The sequence below is a fragment of the Mirounga leonina genome, unplaced genomic scaffold (genome assembly GCF_011800145.1).
Source record: "Mirounga leonina isolate KUSES-001 unplaced genomic scaffold, KU_Mleo_1.0 Mir_101283, whole genome shotgun sequence".
Lineage (NCBI taxonomy): Eukaryota > Metazoa > Chordata > Mammalia > Carnivora > Phocidae > Mirounga > Mirounga leonina.
In genome coordinates this window covers 1684281-1696153 of record NW_023270096.1, presented here as the reverse complement: position 1 = coordinate 1696153, position 11873 = coordinate 1684281, and the positions used below count along the sequence as shown (strand labels likewise).

General features: G+C 40.7%; 1 protein-coding gene across 7 annotated transcripts in view; it reads left to right on the top strand.

Annotated features, from left to right (window-relative positions):
• The first annotated feature begins 1004 nt into the window (after positions 1-1004).
• The window catches only part of EDA2R (ectodysplasin A2 receptor), a 62573-nt gene continuing 51704 nt past the window's right edge, over positions 1005-11873 (top strand). For 2 of the 7 annotated variants that reach the window (XM_035012293.1, XM_035012008.1), the window contains exon 1: positions 1006-1112. The gene's annotated coding sequence lies outside the window, so the exon portion shown is untranslated. Of the gene's footprint in view, positions 1113-1145; positions 1235-11873 lie in introns of those variants that run through there. The other 5 variants (XM_035012494.1, XM_035012277.1, XM_035012255.1 and 2 more) reach the window with 4 other exon arrangements.

Sequence of the window (11873 nt, the reverse complement as noted above, 5' to 3'; positions counted from 1 at the left end):
TACAGCCTTTCTGCTCACACCAGGTAAGGCCCCTCAGAGTCTGATCATGGCACATTGCTTGGACCCTGCCCCATGCCTTGGCTTAAGCTTCCTTTCCCTCTACCCATAATGCAACTTGGTACGCCACAATTTTTTAGGCCCCTTCACTCTATTGAAGAGCATTTCCCTTCGCTGGCCATATTTTCTCTCTTATTTTTACCTTTTCTCTGTTCCCTTACTACCCATCTAGCCTGTACCTCATAGTTCAGCCCCTCATTCAGTATTGTGTGCTGTTCTCTGACTATGTCCAGTCTGTCTTATCTTCCCTATTCCTCTGCAAGTTCTTCAGGGTCAGGTACTAGTAACATTCCAATACTTCTCCACTGCTGACTCTGTGATTATAAACTTCTAAACTCCCAGAGTGTCATTGCTGGAAAAAATCTCTTAGTCTATCTAGTACAACCCCTTCTTTGTATAGAGACTCTGGGGCCCAAAGAAGGTGATTCCACAATCGAATTCTCCTTAATTTTGAGTGGTCTTTCCCTTGTTTTATGTCTTCTCTCCTCCTGTCCAAATCCTAACTTTCTGAACAAAGGAGAGAAAAAAAAAAAAAAAGAGGGCCAAAGCTGGGAAGTGGCTTTTCCATGTGTCTGAAAATTGTTACTTTTCCAACACTAATTTTCTGAAAAATTCCAGGCCTGCTAACATTCATGTATAGAACTTTGAAAAGCTAGCGGCATTCTACCATGCAACAGTTACAAGAAAAGAAGTCTGCACGGTGCCTCTGACCACTTGACCCTCTCTCTGTTCCCACAGACCAGGCAAAACCTAACTCCCTGTCTGCCCACAGTCCCTAGAGCTTTTTGATTCCTTCCATAGGAGTGGCTTGGTCTCTGTTTACCTCCCCTTTCCCGCCTCCCAACAGCACTGTGTCTGTCTCAGGGGTGGGACTTCTTTGCATAGCCACGCCTAGACACTCGAGTAGCCTAGTAGCTGCTTTGGGAGCCTCAGGGGGGGGCGGAGAAATAGACGTAGCATAAAAGAAAAAGAGAATGGGTTTAGGCTGTTACCGCTACACAGGGATGTGAAATTAGCCTGAGTGATTGCAACGGATTTCATCTACTGTGAGTGTGGTATGTAGGCTGGGGGCTGAGGGGTGGGGGCTTGCTTGGTGCTATGTCTGGCCTGCGCTGAGGTGTGTTTGTCTAGGAATTCTGTTGCTGAAACAAGATCCATCCATCCATATATTTACAGGGTAAGTGCGGGAACACTCCCCGGCATGACAAGGCTGCTCAGATCTGTGGGACATAGGGGTGGAAGTTCAGGATCAGGTTAGGATGACCCTACTGAGGAGCTACAAAATCAGAATGTCTGTGAAGGCATTCCGGTGGTCTGTCTGTCCATCCATTGGTATCCCGAGAATGCTGTCTAAGGTGCCAGGGACCTGAGTTAATAGCCCAATGGCTTTGGAGGGCCAGTGTGCCCCTGTGTAGGCTTTTACTGGACCTGTATGGCCTTTGGGAACATGCCTGGACATGTCCAAACACCCTGAGCACATGGGGTTTAGAGTTAAGGAAAAGAAGGAGGCTGGGAGCTTAGGGGAGGGAGGGGTTGGATCAGACATGTGAAGCATCCCCAGGGAAATTGAGCTGCCAGCCCACCCACGTGGCCCCTGGGCAAGTCAGGGCTTGTGTAAAGAACACTCGGGCTCTATTTGGGGGCTTTCAGTCTGCCCCTTCACCCACTAGGTTTTTACTTGATCCCTCACTCCTGGAAGCTGAGCCCAGAGCAGTGATATTTTGATCCTGCTTTACCCCAAACACTGGCCAAGGTTAAGGCAGCTGTGAGACCTGGGGGACAAAAAGAGACCTGCCAGCAACCTGGGAAAGCAGAGACTGCAAAGTTTGGACTGATGTTAGCAGTGTTGGCCAGTGCCCTGTCATGTAGGGTAACTAAGGCAAGAGAGTGTAGAGCGTCTTCCCCTGTATCACTCTCCTATCCCCTCCTTTACCCCAATATACCTTCAGTCCAACGTAACAGGCTCACTGAGCAACTATGCTTTGTCACCACTATGTGAGATAGATACTTAAAATGCACTGGGACCTGACAGTTTCATCATGGGTATAAGAACAAATATATATAGCAAAGATAGGCTTTAAAGGTTTAGTCAAAATCCTTTGAGGTTGTCAAATAAGGACCACTTCAAGTTGAACCAGGGATAATCAGAAAGACATTTTTGACATTGTCACAACTTTTAAGGCTCCAGAGACAGACTACTTGAGTTCAAATCCCATCCCCACCATTTATTAACTTGTGTGACATTGGGCAAGTAGAACTACTTCCCCCTTTCAGAACTCTGGTTTACTGCAGGCTAAAATGGAGACAATAATAGTGCTACTTCATCGTTTTTGTGAGGATTAAATTAGATAATCCGTGTAAAATATTTGTACACACTTAGCACAGTGACTGCACCAAAATAAGCGCTCAATAAATGTTAACTATTATTATTATTTAAGATGGACCATGAAGCACAGATAGGATTTCAACAGGTGGAGATAGAAGAGAAGGCAATGGAAGCAGGAAAAACAACAGGAACAACTGTTTGGAGGCAGGAAAGATCAAGACATGTGAAAAGAACACAGGCTGAACTGGATTTTAGAGTACAATTAGGGAAAAGTGGAAGTTAAGTTTGCTGTGGTACATTGGTGACAAATTGGAAAACTTTTGGATGCTAGACTTTCTGTTTAATTGGACAAGAACTGGAAAGCCATTGAAAATTTCTGAGCTAAAGAAAAAAAGTCAAATTTATGTTTCCGGAAGAATAATCTGGTAAATATGAGTCAGCTGGATTGCAGTAGGAAAGCACGAGAGGTGGATAAACCGGATGCAGAGAGGGAATGAGACCCTGGAGCTGAAATGGTGGCTTTGGGAATAGAAAGGAGGTAATACATTTTATAAGACATCACAAAGTTGAATCTACAGAATTATAAGTTGATAAACTATATGAGATTTAAAAAGGGGGAATGAAAAAGAATCAGAATCTCTTGGGACTGGCTTAAGCTTTAAAAAGGTTGTACATTCCAATCCCAGTTCCATCTACTTCTCTGGATGGTACAATAGAAAGTATTTCCACTTTCTTTTTTTTTTTTTTTTCAAGATCTTATTTATTTGGCAGAGAGAGACACACAGCGAGAGAGGGAACACAAGCATGGGGAGTGGGAGAGGGAGAAGCAGGCTTCCCGCCCAGCAGGGTGCCCGATGTGGGGCTTGATCCCAGGATCCTGGGACCATGACCTGAGCTGAAGGCAGATGCTTAACTACTGAGCCACACAGGCGCCCCGTATATCCATTTTCTGAGTTAGACAGCTGTGTTCAAGTCCTGAGTCTGCTACTTATCTGCTGTCTGTGATCCTAAACATATTATTTATCCATCATTCCTAGTCAGGATTGTATTTCTATATAGCATTTAGAAATATGTGTGGGAAGCATGATTTGTTTTTAATTTTTAATTTTTAAAGATTTTATTTATTTATTTGACAGAGAGAGAGAACGCACAAGCAGGGGGAGCAGCAGGCAGAGGAGAGGGAGAAGGGGGCTCCCTGCCAAGCGGGGAGCTCAACGCAGGGTTCAATCCCAGGGTCCCAGGATCATGACCTGAGCCGAAGGCAGACACTTAACTGACTGAGCCACCCAGGCACACATATATATAAATGACTGAGGCACTATGGCATTTAGTGCCAACAACGAAGAGTTGTTCTTCCCACCCACTTATAATACCAGCTGTAAGTCCAGTGAGAAATATTTTTTAAAGATTTTATTTTATTTTATTTTATTTTATTTTATTTATTTGACAGAGAGAGACACAGCGAGAGAGGGAACACAAGCAGAGGGGAGAGGGAGAGGGAGAAGCAGGCTTCCCGCGGAGCAGGGAGCCCGATGTGGGACTCGATCCCAGGACCCTGGGATCATGACCTGAGCCGAAGGCAGACGCTTAATGACTGAGCCACCCAGGCGCCCCAAGTCCAGTGAGAAATATTGAACTTCTCTGAGCCTCAGTTTTCTACTCTGAAAAGCAGGGACAATAGTACTTAAATCATAGTTTTATTGGGAGGATGAAGGGAGATAATCCCTGTAAAGTACTAGCACAGTATCTGACATATGGCACGCTTTCATGAATCATAGTTTTCTTTCACTGCAGTTGACTTCACCTTGAAACATCCTTGTTAGTCTCTGAACACTTCCAGAGGGAATGCACTTAGTAATCTCTGAGAGAGTCCATTCCCTTCATGGAAAGCCTTGACTCTTTAAAAGCTCTTCCTTTTGTTAAACTGAACTCATTCTCCCTATGGTTTCCACTCTGAGGTCTTAGTCATTCTCCCTGGGGCAACTCAGAGCAGTCTCTTTATTCTTTTCCATGATAGTTCTTTATAGATCTGAAGGACAGAGACCCGATTTCCTGCATCTTCTGATCCCAGGTCAAAGAGCCCATTTTTCCTACCATTTCTCACATGGCATGTTGTCAAGTCAAATAAGACTGTGAGGTTTTTAGCTATATAAATTGGGGTGATGGTACCTTCAAAGTGATGAGAAACACTGCATAAGGAGCAGGATGGGTGACTGTGACAAGTTCCTTTTATAATTTATTAATTCTTAAGTTCCCATTATGTGTCAGATATTTTCAAACCCATCATTTCACTGACTCCTCACCCCAACTAGGAAAGGTATAGGTCTTCTTATCTTTATTGTACAGGTGGCCAAACAGGCCAAAGAAAATAAAACTTTCTAGAGATTGTTTAGTTAGTGAGTGTCTGAGCCACAACTGGAAGTTAAATTTTTCTTACTCCAAGGTTAATGTCATTCTTTTTTTTTTTTTTTTTTTCATTTTCCACAGTTGTTTGTATTTAAAATATAGGCTGGGCAATTAGGCCAAATTTGACACTAGAGAAAGAGACTAGAAGAGAATGGGTTATCTACTTGCTTTATACTAGTTATTCTTTCTCTGAAAGACCTCATTTAGAAAGGCTCTTTAAGGGAGAAAAAGTCCCTAGTGCCAGAGGAAAGGCAAGCAATACCACTACCAGGGAGCACAAGCTAGGTCATAAAACCTTCCTTTAGATGTCTTCTTGACCTGCTCTACTTGAATGCCTTTTGCAGAGAATGAAACATTTTTTGGAGCTATTTCTCAGAGCTGAAGCTGGAGGTTGAAGCAGAAACTATTTTTCTCTGCTTCCTTTCTGGAGACTAGCTCCATCTATCAGTTTTCCCATTGGATACGTGACAGGAGGGATGTGACTCAGCTTCACCTAGTCTGAAAATAGAAGGCATTTTTCTGTGTTCATAGGAAATATGAGGATGGCTATAGTTTGTCTTGGATTAGAATTAACTACATATGTTTTCTATGTTCCTCACAAGATTGATTATGATTTCTTAAAGGTAGAGACGATGTTTTATTCACCTCTGGTTTTTCCTCTTGCCACCATGTCCTAACAGAATGCCTAGCATAGAAGGCACTTAAGTATTTTTTGAGTGACCAGAAATCCATCCTTCCCTTCCCAGGGTGACTACAGTTATGATATCCCTTAAGCATCCTAAAAGATATCATGACATTTTCAAAAATAAAGCAATTGTCATGTAACATATATGGTGGAATCAAAGACTAAGATGTCTTCACTTACAGGAGATTGTTAGTCACCATGATAAGGTGAGTAAGCCAAAAGGACCACTTCCCTTCCATGGGCCACATCTTCCTGACCCAACCTACATTTTGGAATTTTTTCCTTTGAGCCAAGTTTAGGCAGTGTGAGTGTGGTGGTGGGCGGGGAGAGAAGCTACAACCTAATTACTCACCAAGTAATTAGTCTTAAACCTGGGTCCACCCTTTCTTTAATTATGGGAAATAGACAAGCCACTAAGCCCTGAATTTGGATACTTGGATTGTAGTCCTGTCTCTGCCACTGACCAACTATGTGACTTTGGGAAAATTTTATCCCTTCTCTGGGCCTTAGTCGCCCCATCTAGTTCATCAAGGAATGGGGTTAGTTTGCCTTGAAGAATCCTTTTGGGATTCCATAATATGTTTTCAATTATCTTGTGGTTTGAAGTTTTAACCAGCTGCCAAAGAGGAAAAACAAAACAAAACAAAACAATAATGGAATATGTGATGCCATGAATGTGAATACCGAGGTACCTATTTCTAAAAAAAAAAAAAAAAATCAAGTAGAGCTAGATGGCATTTCCTTATTGGACAACAGGCAGTTGTGGCTAAGAAGAGTTTTAAACTTCCTTCTAACTCTTAAGATTATAGGATTCTGAAAATTGTCTTACAGAATGTGTGTTTACATACGAGATCATAGGCTTCTTGCTATATGTCTCACCTTTCTCCCATTACCCTGCCAAGTCTTATATTAATGTTTCTTCTTTTTATTGGGCACCCTAAAAAAAGGCAAAAAAATATTTTGGTATCAATATCTCATACCCTATAAAGGCAGGCTACATTTTATGGACTGGTTGTCCCATTTCTATTGGAAGGATAAGTGGACCTGAGCTATACTCTGAAATGCTCATCAGGTTGTATGTCTGCTTCTTTATGATATTTTATTTTCTGGCCAGTGAGGAAGAGATAGTGTGCTTGATTGAATTTAGATTGCTTTGGGAGATAGGGCACTGTTCTTACTGACACCTTCAGAAAGATATAGCTATTCCAGATTGCTTGGTAAATTAGACAGGGTGGAGAGAATGTGAGGCAAAAACAAACAAACAAAAAAAAACAAAACATTAATAGAAATCAGAAATTAGTACCCTTGACTGAGTTTTATCCAGTTCCCAGCCCTGCAAAGAAAACATACCATGAATCCAGTTCCCAATTGGGATAACTCAGCCAAAAGCATATCTTCCTTGGGAAGTGAATAGATATTTATCCCCAGTCCTTCTGGTGGGATAACTAGTTTTTGATGATACCATAATTTGATGGTGTCTGTGGTCATTGGTACATTAATAAATGACTCATTTTGGCTAAAATCACAGTGGAGCAAAGTAGGGGCTTTGGATATTGGCTAAGTGTTTGGCCTGTGGCTTGTCTCCAATTCCCTTTTCTCCCCCGCTCTGGGTGGGATAGTAACAAAAATCATAGCAACTCTCACATGTGTAGCACAAGCCAGAGTTTCCAGAGCACTCTCACATGCATTATCTCATTTTCCCCTTGAACATCATCCAGGGCAGTTTCTGTGCCTTTGCTCCCACTTGGGAAGACTGTTTCAACAATCATTAAAATGATATTTTCCCCTCATAATCAGCCCAAAATTTGCAGGTCTTAATTTCATCCCATTCATTTTATTAATTATATTGCTATATTCTTAGCTACACAGTTCTTTTCTCCCCTTCCCTTAACATTTTTTTCAGCAGTTGCTAAATAAAAAATATTTATATATTTTGTAGCTTTTTCTCCTCAATTTATAGTCTTTTAAGTTATGTTTATCTTTTTAGGTTTGTGTGTTTTTGTTGCTGTTGTTCTTGTGAATGTGTGTGCTCACACATGTTTTGAAGAAAAAGTAATTTAATTCATATGGTTAGCATTTCCTTTTGGCTGAGTGGAAATGACCCAGTTCAGTTGGTTATTAATTCTATCTATAAAATGACAATATGCTTTTAATAAGAATTTTTTTGTCTACCCCAGCATCTTTATTCTTACAGAGGCATTGTCTGTTGTTCTGTATACTGGAATAAAGGACAAGGTAAATAGGTGAGGCTTCTTTAATTTTGCACGACTCCCTTCATTCTACTCTGTTGATAATCCTGACATTACTGGACCAGTTGTTGCTATCACTAACAGTTGAAATTCTTTAGTCACTTTGGAAATGGAAAGAGAAGCCTGTTAAAAACTATAATTACCACCCGTGGTATCTGAATCACATCTATGAAGGTATTATCATCTACTCAAACATTAAAAGAAAATTTACTTTTATCACATGCCCACAAAATAAAGTCAAAATAATGCATCCCCAGTCTTGATGATCCTCCACCGCCCTGTACCAACAGTTGATACTGTCATTCACCTCTTACTTCTTTTTTTTTTTTTTAAAGATTTTATTTATTTATTTGACAGAGAGACACAGCGAGAGAGGGAACACAAGCAGGGGGAGTGGGAGAGGGAGAGGCAGGCTTCCTGTGGAGCAGGGAGCCTGATACGGGGCTCGATCCCAGGACCCTGGGATCATGGCCTGAGCCGAAGGCAGACGCTTAATGACTGAGCCACCCAGGTACCCCTCACCTCTTACTTCTTAAAACTTTTTCCTGTACTACCCTATCTGGGTTTTATTCTTTCTTCCCTGGCTTCCTCTTGGTTGCTGCTGGTTCTTCTTCCTCTTCTAGCTTCAAATATGGATGTCCCTCAATGTTTTGTTCTTGATATTTTTCTTTGTTCATCTAAGCCTCCACCATAATTTACCTATCACCTCTCTCAGAGGTTTTGATTTAATTGATCTAGGATATAGGTATTTTTTAAAAGTCCTCTTGATGATTTTGATATGCACCCATGAGTTGGTCTTTTTATGCATTTGACTTATCTCTAAGCCCAACCTATATTCTACGTATTTTAATTGCCTGCTAGGCACCACCACTGACATTTCTTATCCCCTCCATACTTAAAATGATTTGAAAACCTAAGTATATTGACTTTTTTTCTAACAATGAACTCTCTGTTCACACTCTTCATGTCCTTGAGGTTCTTCTGGTTTCCCTCAGAGTCTTCTCTGACTCATATTTTTCTTTTGACTCTCACATCCATGGAATTGTAAGGTTCTAGTGGTGCTTTTTGTAAAGTCTGTTCCCCTCACCATTACTTTCTTTCTATTATTGCTACCACCCATGTCCTGGCCCTTATCTCTTAAGGCTTGGGAAGTAACCCTGTCTAACCATTCTTTCATAATAAAATAAAATTTAAAAAAAAGTACAATCAGATTAACATTCAGGAAATACCTTTTTGCCAAACAAAGATATTAATGATAAAAAATTAAATTTCAGTGACAGTCTGGGAGGACCTCAATTCCCTATTTTAGAGTTCACTGCCTTGGAAAGCATGACAGATTCATGGGTCTTAAATTCCCTGTGGTTTGGCATTGTTTCTTACTAGATAAATAAATACAGAGGAATCTTTTTTTTTTCTTTGAGCCTCAGGGTTTTTTAAAATTTATTAATTGGTGATAATAATCTCTGGCTTACTCCTGGGGTTATTGTAAGAATCCATTGAGCTGACTGATAAGAAACCTTTTATAAATTGTGAAACCTTTCACTGAGGCAGAAGATTGTGATCATTACTTTGTAGTCTTTAACCATTTACTAATTCAACAAATATTTATCTAGTGCCTACTATGTGTCAGGCACTGTTATAAGTATATGAGATAAAGCAGTGTGATCTCATGGTACTTACATTCTAATTGGAGGAGGAGCAGGCTATAAAGTTATAAATAAGATATATAGGATGTTAGATGGTTATAAGTACTATTGAGAAGAATGAAATAGCAAAGGGGTATAAGAGATATGGAAGGAAGTTACAATTTTAAAGGAATGGTCAGAGAAGCCTCACTAGGAAGATGGTATAATGAACTGAAGAAGATAAGGGAGGGAACTATGTGGATATTTAGGGGAAAACCTGCCTGACTGAGGGAGCAGCAAGTGTGAAGAACTTATAAGTTGGGAACAGTCCTGGTTAGTCTGAGGAATAGGAAAGAGGCCAGCATGGCTGGAGTTAAGAGATTAAGAGGAAGAATAGTAGATCATAAAGTCAAAGTGGTAATGGTATAAGAGGAAATAGGCAGATCATCTCATTGACCATTCTAAGGACTTTAATTGTATTGTGTGAGGTGGAGAGCCATCAATAGATTTTGAGATTGGAAATGACATGATCTAGCATGTTTTAAAACTAACTCTCCACCCTCAACCCCTTTGTCTTTTTTTTTTAAAGATTTTATTTATTTATTCATGAGAGACAGAGAGAGAGAGAGAGAGGCAGAGGGAGAAGCAGGCTCCCAAGGAGCAGAGAGCCCGATGCGGGACTCGATCCCAGGACCCTGGGATCATGACCTGAGCCGAAGGCAGACGCTTAACCATCTGAGCCACCCAGGCGCCCAACCCCTTTGTCTTTATCACCCATTTTTTTCTAAAAACAAAACAAAACAAACAAACAAAAAACAATGGGTAGGCCCCAGTTCACTCCCTCACCAAGTTTCCTTTGAATGTGGGAGAGACAAAAAAAACAACCAACCAAACAACAACAACAACAAACTTTTTCTGACTACACCTTATAGTCAGGCAAAACAGACAAGAACCAAAAAAAAAAAAAAAAAAAAACCCTTAAAGTAGTAATTTTCAAAGTGGGCTCCATGTGAAAATCCCCTGATGAACTTTAAAAATTCCAAATATTGAGGCCACACCACTGACTGGTTACATTAGAATCTCAGGAATGGGGCCCAAATATCAGTATTTTTTGAAGCTCCCAAGGTGCAACCTATACAAAGAACCACTAGTCAAAGAGATTGGCCAAACTCATAGTATGAATGGGGACATTAAGTCTAGCCCTGGGGAGGAACATGCTTCTGATGGCAGAGCTGGGCCTGGGATCATTCACCCTACTGAGGAATGTAAAATTCACAGATAGTGGTGCAGGAGGAAGATAAGATACTTGGTAGTTTGGAAGCAGGTTATAAGCAAGAGAAAGCTAGGATAGGAGTGGCCGTAGGTAAGGCCAGGAAATGAAGGGCTGAGAGCTAGCACCAAATATAAAGCAACATCTGGATTATAGGCCAAATGTCTGGAAATAATGAAGGCACTCATTATTATGAGATTAGAAGTTTAATTTTCAAAGAAAGCAGAGTTCTCAAGGCCAGGCTGAGCAACTGCTTTGATTTTTGCCAGTCTTATGCATGTGGGCCACTAGGTAGAGCCACAGGAGAGGAATGGACAGTGCATGGACCAGCTGCTGTCTTCCTCACCCTCTTTAATACCACACCTCCTGCACTGCTCAGGCAAAGGAAATATCTTCCCTGAAGTCCTGAGTTCTTAATTTAGACCTGTCATCCTGTCCTGTCCACCCGTCCTAGATACAAAGAACATGTTTCACCCCACAAGCATGTGCAAGTTGAGAAGAGCAGCAGCCGCAAGCTGTGTCCAAAGGCAGCTGCACCGGCAGCAGCCTGAGTACCTTACATCTACCAGAAACTTGGCCAACATTGATTATTCAGGGCACAGTGAGCTAATGTGAGGATTATTATTAATGTCAGTCTCATTGCTTCTCCTCTTCCCTGTCTACTTGCATTCTTACTCTTCTAGGTTATTGTTATTATTATTATTTATTATTATTATTTTGGAATCAGGACAGAGGGATGGACAGGGAGAGTAGCCACGTGACAAAGAGACAAAATAAAGAGACACTAGTTATATTGCCACTTGTCAGCCCCTCTGGTTAAATCCAATCAATATACCCAAACAACACTAGATAAATTTGGGTGAAAAAAGTTGAGTGGAAAAAAAATCACAGAGGCACATATCAGAATATTCATAGTCGCTCTTTAAAATTTTAATTTTGGGGCTAACTTAGGTGGGTAATAACTACTGGAATAATACAGGGTAGTTCATAATATAGAATTAAAGAACAAGCTGAAGAACCAGCTTTTTAAAAAAAATTGAGATATAATTTGCATACCATAAAACTCACCTTTATAAAATCTATAATTCACTGGTTTTTTAACATATTCACAAAGTTGTGCAACCATCATGACTAGTTCTAGACCAGTTCATCACCCCAAAATGAAGCTTACCCATTAAACAGTCATTCCCCATTCTCTCTTTGCCCCAGCCCGTGGCAACTACTAGTCTACTTTCTGTCTCTATAAATTGTCTAT